Source organism: Alligator sinensis, unplaced genomic scaffold, assembly GCF_000455745.1.
Source record: "Alligator sinensis unplaced genomic scaffold, ASM45574v1 scaffold210_2, whole genome shotgun sequence".
In the NCBI taxonomy this organism is placed as follows: domain Eukaryota; kingdom Metazoa; phylum Chordata; order Crocodylia; family Alligatoridae; genus Alligator; species Alligator sinensis.
The window spans coordinates 2,193,192-2,202,438 of record NW_005841946.1 but is presented as its reverse complement, the minus strand read 5'-3'; the positions used below and the strand labels follow the sequence as shown (position 1 = coordinate 2,202,438).

Below are 9,247 nucleotides of genomic sequence, written 5' to 3'. Positions count from 1 at the left end.
CGCCTGAACAGGGACTTGAACCCTGGACCCTCAGATTAAAAGTCTGATGCTCTTCCAACTGAGCTACCCAGGCTCAATACACAGTAACCCAGACCTCCCTCTTTCCTCTGATATTATCAGAGGGGAACAGCTCAGTGGCATGGGGTCAAATAGCTTTTTCCTGGATTTCTACACACTGAGAGCAAGTGGCATCTAACTTGACCTGGGAAGGAGACAGCAGAGAAAATCAGTTCCACCTAAACTCAGTTTAGGTTCTTCCTGACATGCCCTGCCCTAGCCGGTGACCTGACAATGGGGAAGTATTTTGGAGCACCCACTAGCACGCTTACATGCTTCACACAAAACAGGTTAGGGGCAGTGCTAGGAACCTACATGTGCCGTGGGCAGAGGTCCAAGCCAAACTCCCACTACACTGCAGGAGTCAGAGGCCAAGGTCGAGGGGGCAGGAACCATCTTAGATTTTTCATAGATTTCATAGACGTCAGGGCTGGAAGGGACCTCGGAAGATCATCGAGTCCAGCCCCCTGCCCAAAGGGCAGGAAGTCAGCTGGGGTCATAGGATCCCAGCAAGATAAGCATCCAGTTTGCTCTTGAAGGTGTTCAATGTAGGTGCTTGAACCACCTCCGGTGGCAGGCTGTTCCAGACCTTGGGGGCTCGGACAGTAAAGAAATTCTTCCTTATGTCCAGCCTGAAACGATCTTGAAGTAGTTTGTGACCGTTCGACCTCGTCATCCCTTGGGGCGCTCTGGTGAACAAACGTTCCCCCAGATGCTGGTGGTCACCCCTGATAAACTTATAGATCACCCCTGATAAACTTGTAGGTGGCCATCAGATCACCCCTGAGCCTGCGCTTTTCCAGGCTGAAGAGCCCCAGGGCTCTCAGCCTGTCATCGTAGGGTCTGCTTCCCTGACCTCTGATCATGCGCGTGGCTCTTCTCTGGACTCTCTCAAGCTTCTCCACATCCTTTTTGAATTGTGGAGCCCAAAACTGGACACAGTACTCCAGCTGCGGCCTCACTAAGGCCGAGTACAAGGGGAGAATGACGTCCCGGGATTTGCTTGAGAAGCATCTATGGATGCAAGCCAGCGTTTTGGTCACTTTACCCTGTCGATCCTCATTATGTTCCTGTTCCCTCTCACTCATATAAATGAGGTTTGATTTCTATTGTGCCTCTCTCTTTCCTTGTGTAAGAATAAAGAGGCAAATAAATGCTTAATTGATGCCTTCCTAGACGGTACTCAAATGGAGTTCATGGACCTCCAATAGAACAAAGAAGCAATAGGGGATCCATCAATAGAAATCATAGGATTGATTATCCATCCACTTATATCAATGCAAGTCACTCGACTGATGCCACTGGAGTGACTCCAGATTAAGAGCAATGTGAATGAAAGCAGAATCAGTACCTCTGATTTCTGGATTCCACCAGATGAGGTCCTTTAAGATTCACCAATAAATACACAGTGAACAGTCACCTTTCAGCTCCAGTCCTGAACTGGGCCCCCAGCAATGGGACACTGCCCGCTCAAGCTAGAATTCCATACTCTATTAAACATGCATAAGCTTCTGTGGGCTGGAAGGTAAATGATAGCTGGTTTATTTGAACAGAGCACTGTGTTTGTTATTGCCAGGGATTTTCCTGACATGCATTGCATACCATCCTAATCAAGGAGCAGAGAAAGGTTTTAGGAGACTTATATGAAAGCACAGAACACACAGCAAACTCAGGGGGAAAAAAGGTTTTTCCAGACCTACTTAAAACTTTTTTAAAAAATAATCAGAGCTTTATATGATTATCAGGACACAACAACCACAGGGCAAGTCTGATACAGCCATCATGCTCACCTGAGAAGAGATTACCAGTAATTCACAGTGAGAGAAGCATTTTGGTTACTGTCTGGCATCACTGCAGCAGGCTGGATTTGAATGAACTGTCCCATTCTTCTGAGCTACATAGATTCATAGACATTAGGGTTGGAAGGGACCACAGTAGGTCATTGAGTCCAACCCCCTGCACTGGGCAGGTGGTCAGAGGACCCCAGCTAAGTGCTTGTCCAGTCTCCTCTTGAAGGCCCAAAAGCAGCAGTCGCCTGAACAGGGACTTGAACCCTGGACCCTCAGATTAAAAGTCTGATGCTCTTCCAACTGAGCTACCCAGGCTCAATACACAGTAACCCAGACCTCCCTCTTTCCTCTGATATTATCAGAGGGGAACAGCTCAGTGGCATGGGGTCAAATAGCTTTTTCCTGGATTTCTACACACTGAGAGCAAGTGGCATCTAACTTGACCTGGGAAGGAGACAGCAGAGAAAATCAGTTCCACCTAAACTCAGTTTAGGTTCTTCCTGACATGCCCTGCCCTAGCCGGTGACCTGACAATGGGGAAGTATTTTGGAGCACCCACTAGCACGCTTACATGCTTCACACAAAACAGGTTAGGGGCAGTGCTAGGAACCTACATGTGCCGTGGGCAGAGGTCCAAGCCAAACTCCCACTACACTGCAGGAGTCAGAGGCCAAGGTCGAGGGGGCAGGAACCATCTTGCCACATGTTTGTGCAGCACCTGACACAGCGGGGCCCTGAGTCAGAATGGATAATTAAGGCTCAGCAACTGCAGAAGTCCAAAGCTCAGCCTCTCCTCTATGATGGATCAGACCAAATACAGATAGATCATTATTGCTGGAGCCTGAGTGGAAACCGCAAGCTCCCAAGCACAAAACAGAGGAGTGGACGAACAAGGGGAGAAAACTGCTTTCCTTTGGCCAAAGAAGGTTGTAATCCCCTCCAATACCCATGCACTATTCTACAGTAATAATAGCAATAAGAATAAATACATGATATGATATGCACATTATTGATAAGGACATTAGAAGACACTATACTTCATCAAAGAATCTATGTTAATGAGAGTAATAATCATCATCCCTTGCATAATTCTTTTTCTAAGTCGACTCCAAGTTCATCAGTCATGTCCATTCAGTTGTGCTCCTGGAGGAGGCTGTGAAGTATTTAAAGCCTTTAATGATACCCAGGGAAATTAATTATATGCATCCTTCCCCATTCCCCTTCAATAGGTGCTGAATCAAGCCCTTAAAATAAATAAGAAACATTTCTAACCTATCCTGGCCACTTGGGCTGAAATATGGTTAGGTGACTGACTGTATGACTATCACCAGGAGCCTACAGATTGCAGGGGGAAAGGATTACCTATCTAGAGGCAGGTAATCCTAGCCGCATTTTTGGCTGAGTTGCCCTCAATTTACTGCTCCTGACACAACTCAGCAGGTGGGTCTATCAACCTCCTACTCAGATAGAGACAGAAGCAACTCTTTGGCTAGGGACAGAAGTTACATATAAACCAGTTTAGGTGATCAGAAACCGATGCCTAATGACCAAGCTGCAAGGCCAGGTCCCATGGGTGCTGAGCCAGAGAGGAAGGCGCTGCCTACAGACTTCCTGCATCCAGGAGAACAAGGTACCTGAGCTCAGGTACGGTGAGGAATGACACTCACTGCAACTGATGGAAACCTGCGGGTTAAATAAATGCTGTACTATGAATTCTTCACGTGCTGTGAAGGTCTTTATGAGCAACCCCTTGCATTAACGTATACCCAAGCAAAGGGGAGATGGATGCCCATAATGACTTTGAACCTGGGGCTGAACTGAGGAATCCAGCAGCCAGCAAGAGCTCGGAGAGTTTGGGGCTGCCCTACACTTCTCCAGAGTATGAGTATGAGTATAGGTTGGGGTTTTTTGCATTACCATGGCCTGATCTGAATGCTAGTGAAACGCTCCTTTGGCTTTCCACTGCAGTGATTGTCTCAGGAAGAAACAGGTGGGCTCTCTCTGCAGCCCTGGTACACCCAGGGGGTTGCGCCCTGTCCTCCAATGATAGGGGTCGGGGACAGGCAGGTGCCGATGGAGGGGTCGGCTACCCCATCCTCTCCTCACTACAGAGCCAGGCCGAGACCGAGTGCTTAACTATATACAATTTATGACTATAATAAATACTTAAGATAAAACATGAAATATTTACAATAAAGCTTGGCATATATCACTACTTATAATATCCCACAATTCACGTAAACCATATAACTTACAACATATATAATAATTAATACATTGAATAAGACAGTCAAGGCTATGACATGATAAACGCATATGAGGACTCAACTTATATAACCCAAATAAGTTAATAATATTTCTTGGCCTACATATTAATACATGAAGAACATTGAAACCATATAAACTTCTTTCAAGAATACCCACAGCTATAGAGACCTTGACAACAGTCACCCAAAATAGGGAGTGCACTCAGCACCTCCCCGAGGGGTTTCCCTGAAGCCCCTCCCCTTTAGGGCCCTGGGACGTGGACACACCCCGCCCGCGATGGAGGGGGGAGGCGGCAGACCCTTCTGTCCCGTGCCTGCCTCCCCTGCGCGGCCCGCTTCCCCAGCAACTCATGCTTCCTCTCTGAAGCAGCCAAGGCTCGTCCCCTGGAGACCGATCCCGTGAGAGCCTCTCTCCAGCGGTGCCTGCGGCTCTCCTCGACGGCCTGGCGCCCCGCACTGGGCAGCCCAGGGCTCTCTCTCTTGCAGGAACCGAACCCTTACAGGCTCTGGTTCCCCGGTCTCACACCGGCCATCCTCCCTTTCCCGGGCCCTGCCCAGTGCACTGGGGCTCTTTTAGTTAAAGGCGAAGCCGCACTGCGGGGCTCCGGTCACTCGGCCTAGGGCCGGGGCTACTTGAGCAGCCGTGAGCTGCTCCCAGGGCCAGCTCTCCATGTGCCGATCTGCACACCGACTGCCCAGCTGCTTGCCGGGCTTGCAGGCTCAAGCCGCCTCGAGCGGCTCCTAGAGCCTGATCCCCGTGCACCGATTTGCACACCGCTGAAGCTCAAGCAGGGTCCCGAGGCCGTCTGTCTCTGGAGCTCTCTCCTCGCCATCCCTCGCCGTCTCTCTCCAGCGTGCCGAGCATGCTCCCTGTCTCTACTCTGCAGGGGCTCCGCCCCCGACGTGCTCCGGACCTGGCGGGCGCAGTTCCGATTCAGGTCCAGCTGCTCCTTGCCCCTCCCTTCGGAAAAGGGCGGGGCACTGCTTCCCTTGTGCTGCCTCCGGATTGGTGGGTGGGCTCCACCAATCAGACAACAGACCCTTGATCCTGGGACTCAACCCAAACCCTAAAAAAGTAAGCCTGCTACATGTCTTTATTCTGGAACCCCCCATTCAACAAAGTGAGACCCCTTTGCTCTCGTTCGGGGGTAGAGAGCTTCCCTTCAACGATGGGGATGAGCAGTGTTGTTACTTCCCTTACTGGAAGATCCCCTTATACTGGGCTGGGGGACGGGATAATAAGGGATGAGCTAACAAAGGGTCCCCTGGTGTGAAATGCCTCCTGAGAGTAATTTCAAATAAAGAACATGTCATCCAGGTCCTAAACCCTCCCCCTTCCATGGAAAGCAACAGTTTGCCTGTGAGACTGTTTATGTAAGTAATGAATCCAGGGATGATGAAGTGCCTTCATCGTGCCGTAGCTTCATTTGCTACATAAACAACAGGCAAAGCGAGGGAAGGTTGTTATGGCGATTATCCAGGGCTGAGTTGTTAATGGCTTTAAGGCAGCTGATAATCAATACGTGCAGCGAGTGTAATTATTTGCTCAGATATCGGGCACCTCTCCAGTCAAAACCTGGGAGCATGCACTTGTGGTGTGCCGTGGGCTGCGAGCACGGCTGGAGCTGAGCTTCAGCTTGTGTGAACAGATCTCTACCATGCAGGAGACCAGGCCTTCACCATGCACCCTTGGTCCTGGGGTGTTACTCCTGCTCCCTGATGGGATGCTTGGCCAAGCTTTCAAGAGGCTGGTCTTTTTCAAGACCAGCAACCATCTTCCATGACGGACGCTCATCTGCAAATGGAGCAGAGCTCTAACCAACACAGGGGCTCAGAGGGAACAAGCAGCCCGAGCACATGGTTAGTGACTCAGAAACGTATGCTTCGCTGCAAGCTACATGAGACAGGTTTTCCTCTCAAATTACAGGGGAAGGACACCCCCAATTTACATCCTTTGAGGAAGCCCAGGAGCTCCTGAAAGCCAGTGTACAGTTTTCAGGGTAGCATGTCTCTTCCAGGTGGCTTCTATCCCGTGCCATGGCAGCAAAGTTTGGTCCCGGGGGCAAAGCCCGCAGCAGCAGCCCGTGCTCGCCCCATGCACAGATCCAGGGGGTACACACCCTCCCATGCTTGGCTGGGCGTGCACGCAGCAGCAGGAGCTGCCCTTGTCCCATCCCTGCGCCCCCCAAAACGAGCCACTCGTGGCTCCATCCTGCGCCCTGCCCCAGCTGGGCAGCGCCTGTTGGCACCCCTTTGCTTCAGCACCCGGGGCGGTCGTCCCGCTTGCTCCCCACTTGCTACGGCACTGCTTCTATCTTTTCAAGTTGTCTTTGTCCCAGGGCCCAGGTGTGTAATTGGAAAGTATCGTTCTGCCCCTTTATAAATCCATTAGGGCTGTCAGTTAATCGCAGTTTAAAAAACAGCCCCTCTCTCTCACTGTTGCTGGGCCCTTCTTGCTGCAGCCACCCAGAGCCTGCGCCTGGGCTGCCCTGCGGCTCCTCTCCACTGCCATCTCCGCCACCTCTGGGCAGTCCAGCGGGGCAGCGGTGGCAGTGCAGAGGAGCCACAGGGCAGCCTGGACACAGGCTCCATGCGGCTGCAGCAAGAAGGGCCCAGTAGTGCTGAGGGAGAGGGGCTGCTTTTCCTCCATGGAGCAGCAGCTTCTTCTTGGCCGCTGCCCCTGCTCAGTGTGGGCAGGTGAGTTTGGAGCAGGCGTGGGGTAAGTCAGGGTCAGGGCTGTGGGCACGGGTTCTTGCTCGTCAGCTCCAGCCAGGGCACGAGGCTAGCCGGGCTGGGGTCAGGGCTGGGGCTGCGTGCTGTTGGTGGTGGTGGGGAGGAGTCGCAGGGCGCATAGGATCCAGGCTGTTCGGTGAGGGGGTGCTGACTATTGTTTAACTGTGTGATTAAAATTGCAATGAATTGCAACTATTTTTTTAAATCTTGCAATTAATTGTGATTAATTTTTTTAATCGTTTGTCAGCCCTAAAATCTGTGGTGCCTGGGCCTTGAATACTGTGCCCAGCTCTGGTCCCCATACCTCAACAAGCATATAGAAGAACTGGAGAAGGTTTGGAGAAGAGCAATAAGGATAATCAGTGGCATGGAGGGGCTTCCTTATGAGAAGAGACTAAAGAGGCCAGGCTTATTCGGTTTAGGAAAGAGATGCTTGAGGGGTGACATGCTAAGGATTTACAAAATACTAAATAGTGAAGAAAAGTAAGTAGGGACTTATTTGTTGCTGTCTCTCACAATATAAGAACTAAGGGTCCTAAAATGAAACTAGTAGGCCATAAGTTTAAACAGACGAGCAACAGAAGTTCGTTCTTCTCCACGCAGCGTGTCATTAAAGCGTGGCGCTCATTGCCACCAGACGCTGTGCAAACTGGCACTTCAGCCAGATTCAAAAAGGGACTGGACATGGTCTTGGAGGAAAGGGGCATGAGTAGATACTGAGCATGGGAGTAGGGCACAGCTTCTGTATCACAACGTCCTGGACCTTAAATGCTGGAGGTGGCAAGTGAGAGAGGAACGGCAGGGAAAACCCCAGTCATACCCTGCTCATCTCCCTTTCAGCATCCGCTCTCCATCACCGGGACACTGGGGACTGGGCAAGGCAGACCTATGGTCTGACCCAGTAAGTGGCAGGTCTTTGGTTAGTCTTCCTCATCCCTAGTCTGCTAGCCAGGGCACTTAGGAGAACGCCCTTGGAAACAGCCTCCATTGCGTGGCTGTGGTCTGCAGTCCTCGTCTTGTGACTGTGGGGCAGGTCACATCCCCAGCCCCCAGCTCAGAAATGCTACCTGGAACAGGCATTTAGGGGCACAGATGGATATTCACCTCCAAACACCTCTCTGCCTGTGACAGGAGCGATCTGCTTGCTGTTGGGATTAGGACCCCCTGAACTGGCTACGGGGCAAACACGCAGCAAGAGACGGCACTGCTCCGGAGAGAAAATGCCGGATAAGACCAAGGAAGAAGAGGGAAAGATGTTGTGAGTTGTCTGAGCATCTCTATCCAAACGAGCTGGTCTTGAGTCTGGGCTCCGGGATGTAAGCACAAAGCCGGGTTCTTCCCCGAATCGCCCTTGCAAAATTGTGAGTTTTGCACCCCCCCAAACCCTACCGTTGCTCTGAGTAAAAGGAAGATATTCTGGGAACCGCGGGTATGTGGTAGGGGGAGAGGTTAGCCAGACCCCAGGCAGCATCATGCTGAGACGGCCACGTGCTCTGTGCATGCTCCGGCCTGAACGGCACACCGTGGGGCTCCTGTGCCGCGCTCCAGTCTATGTGCTGCGCTTGGCGCGGTGGCCACATCCTGCTCTGTTATATCAGCCTTCCCCCCAGAGCTGGAACAGAAATCCAGCACAGCATCCCATTCACTCCCAGGGCTGCAGCCTTGACTTTGTTCCCACTGATAGTTGCTTTACACTGCTGGTATAGGATCATAGGCTCACAGGCTCACAGGAAAGTCGGGCTGGAAGGGTCCTCATACGGTCATCTAGTCCAGCCCCCTGCTCAAGCCAGCAGCATCTCTACACCATCCCAGCCAAGTGTCTGTCTAACTTGCTCTAGGAAATATCCCAGGTTGGATCTTCCACAACTTCTCTGGACACCTTGTTCCCGTGCTTGAGCGCCTGCCGAGTCAGAAAGTTCCTCCTAATCTCCAACCTAAGGGCGTTTATACACGTGCTTCAGGAGGTGGGGGGAGGGGGCACTTTAATTAGAGCAACTCTGAGAGCCGCTCTAATTAAAGCACCCTGAGTGTCACGTGTATCAGTGTCCCTGTGCTGCAAAATGGCATTGGGGGTGAATTAACAGCGGCTGCAGCAGGAGCCATTTTTCAGCGCGGGGATGCTGATACATGTGACGCTGGAGTCTGCTGGAGCGCAGTAATTACCATAGTAAGGTGCGCGTGTGCACAGCCGCACACAACTAAAAGTGCCGTCGTGCGCAGCCTTTTCAAGGCCACACACCAGGAGAGGCTGGAGCCAGAGCCTGGCGCAGGCTCTGCCAGCTCCGGGGAAGTGCTCGGCTCCCCCACGTCAGGGCCAGGGATTCATAGATTCATAGATGCTAGGGTCGGAAGGGACCTCAATAGATCATCGAGTCCAACCCCCTGCATAAGCAGGAAAGA

The 9,247-nt window shown here is 51.6% G+C and overlaps 2 non-coding genes across 2 annotated transcripts; both read right to left on the bottom strand.

Moving 5' to 3' along the window:
- TRNAK-UUU lies at positions 1-73 on the bottom strand. Its single transcript has one exon. It is a non-coding gene; the product is annotated as a tRNA-Lys (tRNA).
- A 2,016-nt stretch (positions 74-2,089) lies between these two features.
- On the bottom strand, positions 2,090-2,162 carry TRNAK-UUU. Its single transcript has one exon. It is a non-coding gene; the product is annotated as a tRNA-Lys (tRNA).
- Positions 2,163-9,247: the final 7,085 nt, after the last annotated feature.